General features: G+C 44.1%; 1 protein-coding gene across 2 annotated transcripts in view; it reads left to right on the forward strand.

Moving 5' to 3' along the window:
- Positions 1 to 14,577, forward strand: part of LOC129729310 (protein similar) — a 221,752-nt gene that overhangs the window by 53,750 nt on the left and 153,425 nt on the right. The gene's annotated exons all lie outside the window — the stretch shown is intronic.

A 14,577-nucleotide genomic window follows, 5' to 3' on the forward strand; every position in this document is an offset into this window, starting at 1 on the left:
AAAACGAAATTTATTTAAATGAAATAACCTACGAGTGTTGAGTTCATAAAATATTCAACCTTTCAAGGTTTTGTAAAATTTGTGAAAGGATTCCTAAAAATCAAAAAAATTTACTACACTAGCCAAGATTTTATTATGCGTTGATGAACAAATAAAAGAAACTTATAGATGACGGCGATCGATGGTCGACCAACTTTCAAAAACAAATTCACATCTGAAGACACCGACTTTCAATCATCACCTTGCAGCAGCGTCATCGAAAAATTATGTGAATTTTTTTTTTTTAATTTTTAATATGTTACTTATTGAACCCCAAGGAGGTCTTTTCGCCTAGGAAAACGGGTCCCGCAAACATTTTTAAAAATAAGAGGTATAATTGACATTACATATAACATTCAAATTCGATTCTCGAAAACAAGTCATTCAGGAAATCTTGATTTCAATTCAATATCATCTCTGTGCCAAGCTAACCAACGATTGGGACTCTATGGCCTCATTTCCTAATAGTTCAGGAATAGAAAAAACACTACCATTTTAGCACTTTAGATGCATGAAGAGAAGCGCGAGAAATCATAGTTATGTATATTTTTACGCGACGAAAATAGAAATGCTGGTGAAGCCGTCATCCACACTGCTGACTTCGATGTCACGATATATGGTTTATGGGTTATTGATTTTTAATGACTTAGAGTTGTGCAAATCCGAAATATCACCTCTTTTGAACTTTGTATTTGAATTTTATTTTCGTTGTTGGTAAATTGTATATGCAAGTTTTTTTTTTTTAAATTCTGAAACCCATCGTACCATTTTATAGGAAAAAAAAAAGAAATGTTCACCTACCATGTGTTTTGTTACATTCAGTTTTTTCTATCTAGAACACTGCTTTGCAGTTTCGCGAGGAATCGCCCTGAAGTTGTACGCTAAGGCAACATCTTAGTAAGTATCCAAGTTTTTGAGATACTTACTTTAAAAAAAATACAAACGCAAATACACAATTCACATTTAAGTGTTCAAATCCTGACGACGGTTATAAACACTGGCCATATGTTGTACCAATATGAGCCCCAAAACGCAGCAGCCAATTTTTCCGAAAAACGACCCGAACGATCGGAATGATGTACAGAAGCCAAAAATCGACTCCATACGCGATTTTTAAATCCCAAATGGACTTTGGTCTCGATCACACAGGTCTATAAGAGTTATCAGCATCAGCTGACTCTTCTGTTAGCGATGAGACATTCCTTTCAGTCTATAAATAATGCTTGCACAGCAGTGTGTGTAGTTAGGGATGAGCAATAGAATAAGTCGGCAGTGGAATGTGATACGATATAGGTTGTGGAACAGTACCATCTTCCCCCGTGGTTTGATTGGTTAAAACACCATGCCGGAGACAGGGAGATTGCGAGTTCATGTCCCGTCGGGATGCGGTATATTTCTCCAAATCTGTATCATATTTCTAGTTCGCTTATTTTTCACTTTCCCTACTTTACACACTGTCTGCTTAATGAACCCAGATGGAAACTTCAGGTTTCTGGAAAACAGCCAAAAATTGCCAAACTAGAACTAGAATAATGCCCAAAGGCCAGAAATTGACTCCAATTGGCATTTTTATTTCCATGATGCCGATTTTCCGTATCTGGAAGGCAGCCAAAAGATACCATATACCACCCAAAATGAGTATTTGTAGAATCGTAATGATTCACAGAAGCCAATAGTCGACCTGAGACTCAATTTTGAATTTTCATTTGGTAACTCCCGGTGTCTGGAAAACAGCCGAAAATGACCAAATACCACCCAATAAAATATATGTGTGGAACCAGAATGACGCCCAGAGGCCAGGAATTGACTTCACATGCCATTTTAAAATCCAAGGTGATGACTTCCTGTTTCTCTAAAACAGCCAAAAGTGACCTAATACAACCCAATATGGGTATTTCCGGAATCGTGATGATTCACAGAAGCCAAAAGTCGACCTAAGACGTCATTTTGAATTTTGAGATGACGACTTTCGGTTTCTGGAAAACAACCAAAGACAACTGAATAGCATCCAATATGGTTATTTCTGGAATCACATTGATGCTCAGAAGCCAGAACTTGACTCCACATACCATTTTAAAATCCTAGGTGATAACTCACCGTTTCTTTAGATGAAGAAAAAAAAACTTACCGTTTCTGGAAAACCGCTAAATGACTGGATTCCACCCAGTATGAGTATTAGCAGTATCGGAGTGATGTACAGCCAAAAGGCGAGTTCCGATAAAAACAATCATATCAAACAGTTTGTCTTTTGAGTTTGAACGTATCCACTATCCGATTCGTCATGCACTTGCAGACTATAAACAAATCGTAAAGTCAAACATACGATGTATACGGAATCATTAAAAAATATTTAAAATTATTCAAATTAAAAAAAATGGGCGGGACGATGTTTGCCGGGTCAGCTAGTATTTAATATTTTGTGACAATTCTCAAAACTTCACACAGACAACATTTTTTTACAGTGTATACCTATATTTTCATAGAACCGCAGTTATATTACCTTCAGCTTTGCTGAAGACACTATTTTAATCAGGCTTTTTTCGGATATACAATATTTTATTCATTAGGCACATTTTTGAATATATCTTTTCAAACCGACGTCGTTAGTCAATATGAACAACTGATCTCATAAATTGATCCCTTTATCTAAAAGTAACAACCGTGAAAAGTTTTAGCGAAATCGGAAATGACATGATATAAAAATATACATTTTAATTCATTTTCTATGCAATGCCTCTTGAGTCAAAATGTTTCAGACGCTGTTTTTTCTAGTCGAAATTGAAAACTAATCGAATCTCGATGAAAACCGTTGAGTCTGCCAAACGTTAAGATCTGTACTTTCCGATACCAGGTTTTTCTCAAAGTATTGTTTCAAAAGTTTTAGCTACAGTACATTTAGGTGCGCTGATTTTATTCTAGAGTGTCATATAATGTTAATGTATAATAAATGTATAATAAATAGCAATTACCAGACCTGTACCATAAACAAAACACCTGTTATAAGATTGTTATGGGATCCTTTCGGTATGTCAATATATTTCCGCTCATTTTTATATCACTCGCAGAACAAGCCGAGAGTCGGAAGCGGATATGCCAACCGACGAAGGTTAGCCTTGTTAGGTAATACGAGTTGAACAGAGAACAGTGTTCACAGGTTTTGCTTACTTGAACGACACTAGTGAGTTAATCAAGTATTAGAAAATGAGCGGATACAAATATGAATTTTAAAACGAGATGATTAGTTTAAAAAAACTTGATTGAAGAGGTTGAAGAATGTTTCATTTATTCACTCGATTCGCTACTGAATGTTTACTGCCTTGGTGAAGGGGAAAATCGACTGCTGCCCACTTCTACGTAGTTTAATACCGTTTGTTATCCATCGAATTTGATCGGCTGCCATTTCTTATTGATCTTTTAACTTATCAACCCCCGTGTATCGTAAAGCATATCGCTTCGCTGCAAAACACTTGTCATGATTAATTGATATCCTGTGTGGTACATTTTTCTTGAAATCACACACTAGCGCTGCGTCCTTCACAGTTGCCTCGCGAGTGTTACAATCTGCCGATTATTTCGTTATAATAAATGCATAAATAAATTGCTATCGAAGCGGTCATTTATCAATTTTGCAAACCAGGGCTGACCCAGTTCCGCCCGTTTTAAATATTATCTACTAATCGAATCTGTACCGTTCGAATCGCACGTGCTGCTGACTTTGGGCGCATGACCATCGATACTCCGCCGGAGCTAGCTCATGTGTTTCGCTACGCAAATCGGGACGCGCTTAGCGACCATTATGAGCGGCCTCAATTCCGGCCGGTCCTCGCCGAATTTGGGGTTTGCATAATAATTCATTATTTTTCGGTAGGAGGGCGTAATGCACTGCCGAATTTGCAAACAATAGCTTTGCAAAAAGTTTTTTAGTTGCCATAGTCGAGTAGACATCTGAGTTGTCAACCACTACTCAGTAGACAACAGCTTTCGACTGGTTCGAAAACGTTAATGGGATCTCGTTAAATAAACACCTGAGTGAATGGGTACCGGCGTTAATGGAATCACTTGCCTGTTCGGGGGTTTAGACATTGAGTTAACGCGTCACATTAAACACGCATTACTTATGACAAATTGCATCACGTGACCCCGCGCTGTTGTCGCAGAGCATAATCTAGAACATCGGGCTGAGCCGATTAGTTACGCGACGCGCCCATACCGCGCGTACGGTGGCGTCGCAAAACTCTCGAGCTGAGTGAGATGAAGGTACCGCCCGTTTGCAAAACTTTAACTATACCTTGGTCACGCTATTGCCAGGTGCAAATCCTCAAACCAACCGCGTGCGATAGGTGGTGGATATATAAATTAACAACGGCTCCGGAATGAACGCCAGTTCCCGTCGAATGCATTTATCATACGAGCGGTGCGAACGTAATGACCTATGCTGTACGATCGATCGTTTGTACACTTTGTCCGTAATGATCAACTATGCAAGCTACGCGATTCGCCGCTGCCTGCTCCAGCAAAGGCTATATTCAATGTGCATCGATCGGATTTCAAACGTGCGTGCTCAGTATCGTCGATTGCCTAAATTATCATAAATTTTTAAACCGTATTGACAAACTGTACAACATTAACGATCATAAATCTTTTTTCGAAACAAAATTTAATCTACCTCCGCCCGGACTGAGTGAAATCGATTTACGGAAAGGTAATAGACAATTTCCTCCGCATCCACCACTGTACCCTCGCATCTCGTTCTGCGTGCATGTATCCTTTTCACGCAGTAATGATTGAAACCAGATCGCAAGGTTTGATTTAATGTAGATTATTATTGAAGCTGAATCGATACTTTGATTAAATCGCTAAATTAGCGAAGCGATGACTGGCGTCGTGGCGCATATGCGGATCGAATTGTCAACCTGTACCTACCTACTTTAACCGCACGCTACAGAATTCGGTGCGGGTAAATATTCATAGCATGTTGCTGTTGAGGATTTGTGGCTCGCTTGCTGGTCATTCGCTGGATACCAAATTAATTACCCACGATACGTATGTCATGTCAAGTGTATCTGTGGCGAACTGTCGGTACGAGATTGTTAACAACTATTTTCAAACGGCAGCTGTTATTACATTCAAACCAATTTGCAACCTGAATCGTATGGTCTAAGATTGGATTTAAAGAATGTTCTCTCCTAATCAATATGATTTTTATTTTACTAGAGCGATCTATTTTCAGTGTAGTCTTCAGAATTTCACATAAATCTGAGGTTAATAACTTTGTCGATTACACTCAAATGCTGTCGGTGCAGGGAAAAAATATGGAATAAAGTCAACCCTATTGATTCTAATCCCCAATCGAATTGTAATTCTAGTATTGGAAGCGTGTTAATTTTCTTTTTGGTTCCCTGCTGTGATTTTCCTAGTGCTTATTTTACCATTATCCTTTTATTTTAGTTTGACTTAATCTAGACTCTAGATTTGTTCTTTTGCAATTACCGATATTATTGAAAATGTAGGATGTTTTTGATTCCATATAATAAATATAAAATGGATGCTCCAGTGTGAAATCGTGCAATATTTTATCGATTGACGGTCTATACTTTTCAAAACCTTTTTCCGTCATCTGTGTATCTGAACTTTATTCAGTTATCTTGATGGTGATACTAGATATTCAAATCGCCTGGAAATACGCGAAAATTTAATCGACCATTTTTGATTTGAATGAAACCTTGTACACGTATTTGGCTTAGCAAACTGAGCATTTTTCACAGGTGGAGAGATTTTTTACACCCATGAGTTACATTCTAAAAGGGCGTATGCCTTTTGGCATAGGTTTTATTCGAAGCATTGTAGCCCAGAAACCGTTGGTTGTATAGAAAAACTGTCTGAGAATGAGTTGTAGGGAATTAAAAATGCACCATAAAAATATACACTGTACAAAAAAAATGTTTTTGAACAAAAAAACCTAAATTAATCCACCCAGCGGTCAGACCCAGCCTTTCTCATTCAAACTTTTATTTGTAAAAATAGATTTACATGAACGCTTCAATCCAATAAATGTATATTCACTCTTAAAAAATATTGATGTTGTAATCTATACATATGAAAATGCAATCCGGTCTGACTGTCTGTCTGATCCATATAGGCTCGAAAATTACCGAACCGATCGGCGTGAAAATTTGTATGTAGGAGTTTTTGGTGCCTATAAAGGTTCCTATGATAGTTCGAGACCCCTTCCTTTTCTGGAAGGGAGGGGTCCCATACAAATGAAACATAAATTTCTGCACAACTCAAGAACAAACCAAGCAAATGAAACCGAATTTGGCATGTAGATGTTTTAAGGGATAAAAAATATGTCCATAATGTTTTGACACCCCTCCTTCTTTCGGAAGGGAGGGATGCCATAAAAATGAAACACAAATTTCTGCTAACCAACCAGCTAACCAACTAAATGGAACCAAATTTGGCAGGTGAATGTTTTAGTGGTAACAAATATGTTCCATAATCGACCTCAGGCAACATTTTAGATTGTAAGATGGCAACTTCCGGTTTCTGGAAATCAGCCTGAAATGGACGATTCCCATTAAATATGAGTATCTCCGGAACCAGAAAGATGCACAGAAGCTAAAAATTGATCACAGACACAATCTTGAATTTTAAGATGGTGACTTCCGGTGTCTGGCAAACAGCCGGAAATGACCAATTACCATTCAATATGAATGTTTTTGGAACCAGAATTACGCCCAGATGACAGAAATTGATTTCACAGGCAATTTTAAAGTTCAAAATGACGACTTTCGGTTTCTGAAAAACAGCCCAAAGTGACCAAATACCACCCAATATGAGTATCTCCGGAGCCAGAATGTTGCAAGAACACCACTATAAATTGTAGGATGGCAACTTCTGGTTTCTGGGAAACAGCCAAAACTGGCCGATTTTCGTCTGACATGAGTATCTCCGGATCTAGAATGATACACAGCAGCTGAAATCGACACTAGTTATGTTCAAATAAGTCATGTAGTCTTTGAGATAATAGACTTAAGTTGTTTTATTAACAATTTAATACATAACGGTTGCTTAAGTTCGATTATTATCAAATAAAATGGGAACGTATAGGGCAGCCAAACTTTGAAACCACGTGTTCAATCATAATTCATTAGTTAACCCTTAGCCTGCTCATCTGATAATAATATTGATAATATTGATCAAATTGGTTGTGTAGTTTCTGAGATAATGAAGTTTCGTGATTTTCACATTTCGACACATTACAGACAAAGTTACAGTCCGATTATAGTTAAATTCAATAGGGTATTATGAGGCAGCTAGACCTCTCATTTGATACTAATTTAGTGAAAATCGGTTCAGTGATCTCTGAGAAAAGTGAGTGAGTCCAAGTAGTCTTCGGAATATGTTCTTTTCCATAGCTGGATTTCACATTTTTAAACATAACAGGCAAAGTAATAGTCCGATTGCAAAACAAATCAATAGGGTCTTATGGGGCAACTAGACCTTCCATTTGACAGTGGTTTTATGAAAATCGGTCCAGCCATCTCTGAGAAACATGAGTGAGATTAAACAGTCTTCAGAACACGTTTCTGTTCATAACTTTTGAACCACAAGTTCAATCTTCATAAAATTCAAAAGTTAAGGGTTCTTAAGGTAGCCCGTTCATTTTGAATTCATTTTGTTCAAATCGGTTGTGTAGTTTTTGAGATAATGTTCCATGATTTTTACATTTTGATACATAACCACTAAACTAAAAATCCGATTACAATGAAATTCAATAGGGTCTTATGGGACAACAAGACCTTTTATTTGCAATTAATTTCATGAAAATCGGTCCAGCCATCTCTGAGAAAAGTGAGTGAGAATAAAAATCTGCACATACACACACACATACACACACACATACACACACACATACAGAAAATGCTCAGCTCGTCGAGCTGAGTCGAGTGATATATGCCATTCGGCCCTTCGGAGCACTTTTATACTTTCGGTTTTGCAAGTGATTGCTATACCTTTCTAGGAGAAAGGTAAAAATTAAAAATAAACATTAAATTTCAATTAAAAAAAAAGAGTTGATTTTTTTTTTAAACTTGACGTTAATACGCAACTTTTAAAAAAAAGTCCAGGATGGAGAAATAAAAAATATTTTTTTTATGGTAGATTAATTTTGTTATGAAAATTCTAATTCAAACATTTTTCAAAATATTTGAATTCTGATGATTTTATAAGATGCAGAGAGTCATTTTGAATCAAAAAGCTCTTGGTAGTAAACATTCTAAAGGCATTGGTTTTCAAGTTATTTTTAATTTAAGCTCGAAAGATTATAATTATTTAGAAAAATACACTTTTTCTTAATTTGTCCATGGTTTTCCAGCAAAAACCATACGTTCATTGGAATGCTTTATCAAAAATATACAATTCATTCTTTGACAACAAAACGATTGGGCGAACGGTTCTCAAGAAAAGAGTTAAATGTTCTAAGTGATATAAATATATATAAGAATCAAATATTTATTTTCGAGTTTTTTATCTTAGGAACATATTTTTGCCTTTCTCCTAGAAAGGTATAGCAATCACTTGCAAAACCGAAAGTATAAAAGTGCTCCAAAGGGCCGAATGGCATATATCACTCGACTCAGCTCGACGAGCTGAGCATTTTCTGTATGTGTGTGTGTGTGTGTTTTTTTTTTTTTTTTTTTTTTTTCTAAAGGTGGCGGGGAAATCTGCAAACAGACACCTGAGAAGAGAACTCAGGGTGTGGGGATGAGACTAGGGGAGAGATGCTGGGGTAGTTACACTCGCCCAGACACCTACTGATCCCTGTCCCGACCCACTAAAACCCCTCCAGTCTCCAGCCCTGGTCTTCCCGGAACGACGGTTAAGTATTACGTCGGGGAGTGGCTTTTGTGCGTGATGCACCCTCTTTACTCTTATAACCTCCTAGCTAACTACCTGGAGACTGGTAATTAGCTACCACTGGCGTGTTGGTGGTTGACCCGACACACACGTTGCAGCTCCAGAACAATCTGAGAGGCGGCCGCACAGACCGCGTTCCAGATGTCCGGGTCGTCGCACATCCTCCGGACTAGATTGTCCGGAGTAGTGCCAGGCCCGCTCACAGCCATCATGTTGCTCCTCGCTCTTGCGAAACGGGGGCATACGAAGAAGACATGCTCAGCAGTCTCCTCCTCCTCCACGCACTCGGAACACATGGGGGACATCGCGTGTCCGAACCTTTGCAGATATTGCCTGAAACAACCATGGCCTGACAGGATTTGTGTCAGGTGGAAGTTCACTTCACCATGTCGTCTCCCGACCCAGCCGGACATCTCCGGTATGAGTCGGTGCGTCCATCTGCCCTTTGTGGAGTTGGACCATTCCCGCTGCCAGCGGAGCATCGAGAATGACCTTCTGGTACCTCGTATGCCCCTTGTGTCACGTTGGTCGAAACACTCTCTGTCCTCCTTGATGGCGATGCTGATAGGCATCATGCCGGACAAGACACAGATTGCATCGTATGACACCGTACGATACGCACTCGCAACTCTCAGGCACATGAGCCTGTAGGTACTTTCCAGTTTACCACGGTAACTGTTAGTACCTAGCGCTCTGGACCACACTGGCCCACCATACCTAAGTATGGACGAAACCACGCTGGCAAGAAGTCTTCGCTTGCTGCCATAAACCGCTGAGCTATTGGACATCATACGAGATAGTGCTGCAATAGCCGATGAGGCCCTCTTACAGGCATAGTCGACGTGACTCCCGAACGTGAGCTTGTCGTCCACCATAACCCCCAAGAGCTTCAGGGATCGCTTCGAGGTGATGGTGCAGTCTCCGACTCTGACCACCGCCTGTTGCTCCGATTTACGGTTGTTCATAACCGTGACCTCCGTCTTATGATGCGCGAGCTCCAGTTTCCTGGAGCGCATCCAGTCCTCGACCTTGCGTATACAGTGCGCGGCCGTCAACTCGACCTCCTCGATAGACTCGCCGTAAACCTCCAGCGTTATGTCGTCTGCAAAGCCGAAGATCACAACCCCTACAGGGAACTTGAGTTTCAACACCCCGTCATACATGACATTCCACAACACCGGGCCCAGGATAGAACCTTGCGGAACTCCTGCGGTAATTGGGACGCACTTCTGACCCTCCTCCGTATCGTAAACAAGTACTCGATTCTGGAAATAATTTTCCAGAATCTTGTACAGCGACACCGGTACATGGATGCTCCTGAGCGCGAGCGCTATGGAGTCCCAACTGGCACTATTGAACGCATTCTTCACGTCGAGCGTGACGATTGCGCAGTAGCGTATTCCCCTTCTCTTGCGCTGGATTGCTACCTCCGCCGTCTTGATGACGGAAGAGATTGCGTCCAGCGTGGACCTGCCCTTCCGGAAGCCGAACTGGTTACTTGCCAGACCGTGTACACCCTCCGTGTACCTCACCAGTCTGTTGAGGATGATCCTCTCAAGCACCTTGCCCGCGGTGTCCAGCAGGCAGATAGGCCTATATACCGATGGGTCCCCTGGCGGTTTCCCAGCCTTCGGCAATAAGACCAGTCTCTGCCGCTTCCACCTGTCCGGAAAGAGACAGTCATCCAGGCACCTCTGCATGACTGCCCTGAACAGCCCGGGGGCCGTTTTTATCGCCAGCCTGATCGCCAGGTTAGGGATACCATCCGGTCCCGGTGCCTTGCTCACCTTTAGGGATTTGGCGATCACGATGAGTTCCTCATTCGTAACCCTTGCCTCCTCCCCTGCCTCGACACGGCTGTCGTCGCTCACGGATTGGATGCTCGGCAGGTTGGCCGACCATCTCTGGTCTATGTCTGAGATACTGGAACGTCGGACGTGAGACTCGACTGCCGGAGGCCAAGGACTTGGCTCGTGGCGTGGAAAGAGTCCCTCGATGATACGCTCCAGCATCGCTGGTGATCGCTCTGCAGGCGCCAGCGCGCCTTTAGTCTTGGCCATTACGATCCTGTAGGCGTCACCCCACGGATTTGTATTGGCACTCGCACATAGCCTATCGAAGCAGGCCCTCTTGCTGGCCTTTATCGCACTCTTTAGCATTGATCTTGCCGAACTGAATGCTGCGCGGCGCTCTGTCCTCTCTTCTTCGTTTCGCGCACGCTGCATCCTCCGCCTTGCACGGAGGCACGCACTGCGAAGGTCGGCCGTCCACCAGTAAACCGGTGGCTTTCCATTCCTAGGTTGGCGAGTCCTAGGCATGGTGGCGTCGCACGCCCGCGATAGCATAGCAACTAGTTGGTCAGCAGTCGGGCGGAGCCAACTGCCCCCCTCGCGCTCCCTTCTCATTGCCTCTTCGAATACCTCGGCATCAAAGTGCGATGTCTTCCACCCGCGAACGGTCGGAGTGTTGGCTCTACCCGTCGCTTGCCGCCTCTCGTTGTTGTCTACACTATAACAGACCGCCTGGTGGTCGCTATTAGTGTAGCCATCGTCTACCCTCCAGTTCTTGATCAGTCCTGGGCTGGAGAACGTCACGTCGATGATCGACTCCGCACCATTTCTGCTAAATGTACTTTTGTTCCCAACGTTGGCCAGATCTAGGTTGAGCTTTGCAAAAGCCCCCAACAGGATCTGGCCCCTCTGGTTCGTGAAGCGACTTCCCCACTCAACAGCCCAAGCGTTGAAGTCGCCCGCCACCACCAACGGCGTTAGGCCCGTTAGCTCCATGGATAGGAGGTCGACCATCTGGGTGAACCTTTCGGTATACCAACGTGGCGGAGCATAGCAACTGCAGTAGAACACTCCGTTTACCTTAGCAACTACGTACCCTTCTTCTGAGGTTGAGACAACCTCCTGAACCGGGAACTTGCTCGTCGTACATATGGCCGCCAAACTGGACTTATCCGTAACCCAGTTACCGTTTCCGGGAGGGATGCGGTAGGGATCCGATATGACGGCGATGTCCGACAACGACTCAGTGGCTGCTTGGTGTAGCAGCTGCTGAGCCGCGAAGCAATGGTTCAGGTTCAGTTGCGTCACCCTTACGCCCGTGGTTTCGCAGCCGGCTTACCGGCTGGGCACCTGGGGCCTCCCATAAAGTGTTTGGCGTCCCGTTTCCCGGAACATACCATGCACTTGGGAGACTCCACACAGTCCTTTGCTTTATGGCCTGCACCTCCACATCGCCTGCACAGCTGGCTCCTATCGGGCCCCTTGCAGGTCCAGGAAAGCAGGTGTCCGCCTTCAAAGCACCGGAAGCAAATGTCTGGTTGCTGTAGTATGCCCAGAGGACATACAGACCAGCCGACCTTCAACTTGCCCTCTTTCAGGGCCAGGTTAGCGTCCGCCGACGGTAGTCGGAAGGTAGCTATCTGGGTCCCCGCCGGACCTTTGCGGAGGCGGATTGACTCCTTAGCTACCTCCACCCCGCACTTCGCTTTTAGGGCTTGTGCAATGTCGTACCCCTCAGTGATTTCGTCCAGGTTTTTAAGCTGGAGAGTCACTTCTGAGGTGAGTGCCCGCACTTGCACCTCCTTCCCTAGGACCTTTTCAGCTACCGTTTTGTAGGTAGCCCCCTTGTTCTTGGCGTCCTTCCGGAGCACAAGTATCATCTCGCCAGTGCGAGATCGGCGGATACTCCGCACATCCGCCCCCAGATCCTTGAGCTGGGTTTCCCCCCTCATCTTCTTCAAGACTTCTGAGTACTTCGACCCATCCGTCTTGAGTATGAGGGCATCACCCCTACTCCGCGCCTTTTTGACCTTTTTTGGTCCTCTGGCCGCTCCGCCATCATGTCGCGTCGCACCTTCCCGACGCTTCCTACCCTCTACGGTAGTCCAAGGGTTGCCTGTAGCCTCCACCTGTACCTTTTCCGCGGTGGATCTTGAACCGGTTGGCGTGTGTTCCCGTGGGAGTAGCACGACCAATCGTTTCTTGGTGTTCCCGGGGGCCGTTTCCCCCGGGGACTGCCTCGTTCGCTTAGCGACCTGCCCCGTGGAGCAGACCGACGCGAACGAGGGGGCGTCTGTCTGCACCTCTTCAGATGCAGTCGCCCTCCCGGTCCTGGCCGCTTTCTCGGCCGCCTTCACCCGAGCTACGAGTTCTTCGTGCTCCTTTCTGGCTTCATCAATGGTGCTCCGAAGCAGGAGGAGGCTCTGCTTCAGGTCGCCAGCGATGTTTCGCCTGTTCGCCAAGAACTCGATTATGGCATCGAGTTGTTCAGACAGCGCCGCCACTCTTGGCCGCGTGTCCATACACCTTTCGACGGCCTTGACTAGCAAGGGACCGTCTACCGAGATGTCTGGTGTGGACACCGACAGATTCGCCGTTTTTCCACCTCCAGACTTCGCCGCATCCGTCTCCGCCTTCTTCTGCGGAGACCGCTGGATGTCACCTCGTGCGAAGGGATTTGGTAACCCCTCCGCACCCGTCTCTTTTGTTTTTGAGTTCAACATTTTTGTTTATTGGGTCCCCCTACCAGCCGCTATCCTTATCCATAATGGAGTAGTCGCCTAAATGGTCCCAAGGTAGTCTATGCCGGAGCAGTGAGGCCATGGCTAGGGGCGGCTGCCATAGCGCCTTATGGGCAACTATGAAACCCCCGACCGGCGCAAGTCAGGAAAAGACATCTGATCCTACTCCTGCCGGGTTCCCACCCGGCAATGGACTCGGAACGTACTGGAAGGCCTGCCAGGTTTTACGGGACGGAGACCCCTGCACCGGTTGTAATCTCGCCGTTTCAAGCCGTTATCACACGACATTACTAAGGGAGCTCGGCGCAGGTGCCAGCCCAAAATCATGGTACGAAAACGAGATCCGACTCTTATCCTATAGTGATGCGACCAGTTGCCGTAATTGGGAACATTACTGGCATCAGTCCCAATGGGCGGTATAGTGCATTTGGGTGGTGGGAGCGGCACTACTCGCTCCGTCGGAGCTGCTTCCGGCCAGTGTGGCTTTTGCGAGAATTCAGCGGCCCAGTGCCTGAATCTCGCCACGACCTAGGCTAGCTCCCGCTGATGGTCCGGGACTGCTCGCTAGCAGTGAGCACTTCCGTGGCCTTCGGTAATCGCCAATTACCGACCCGTGGTGGCATTCAGCTCTGCCATGTATGTGTGTGTGTGTGTGTGTGTGTGTGTGTGTGTGTGTGTGTGTGTGTGTGTGTATGTGCAGTTTTTTATTCTCACTCACTTTTCTCAGAGATGGCTGGACCGATATTCATGAAATTAATTGCAAATGAAAGGTCTAATTGCCCCATATTTCATTGTGATCGGATTTTTAGTTTAGAGGTTATGTATCAAAATGTAAAAATCATGAAACATCATTATCTCGAAAACTACACAACCGATTTGAACAAAATTGGTTTCAAATGAACGGGCTACCTGAAAATCTCTTAACTTTTGAATTTCATTAAGATTGAACTTGTAGTTCTAAAGTTATGTAAAGAAACGTGTTTTGAAGACTGTTTAATCTCACTCATGTTTCTCAGAGATGGCTGAACCGATTCTCATAAAATTAGTGTCAAATTGAGGGTCTAGTTGCCCCATAAGACCCTATTGAT

Source organism: Wyeomyia smithii, chromosome 1 (genome assembly GCF_029784165.1).
Source record: "Wyeomyia smithii strain HCP4-BCI-WySm-NY-G18 chromosome 1, ASM2978416v1, whole genome shotgun sequence".
NCBI classification, from domain to species: domain Eukaryota; kingdom Metazoa; phylum Arthropoda; class Insecta; order Diptera; family Culicidae; genus Wyeomyia; species Wyeomyia smithii.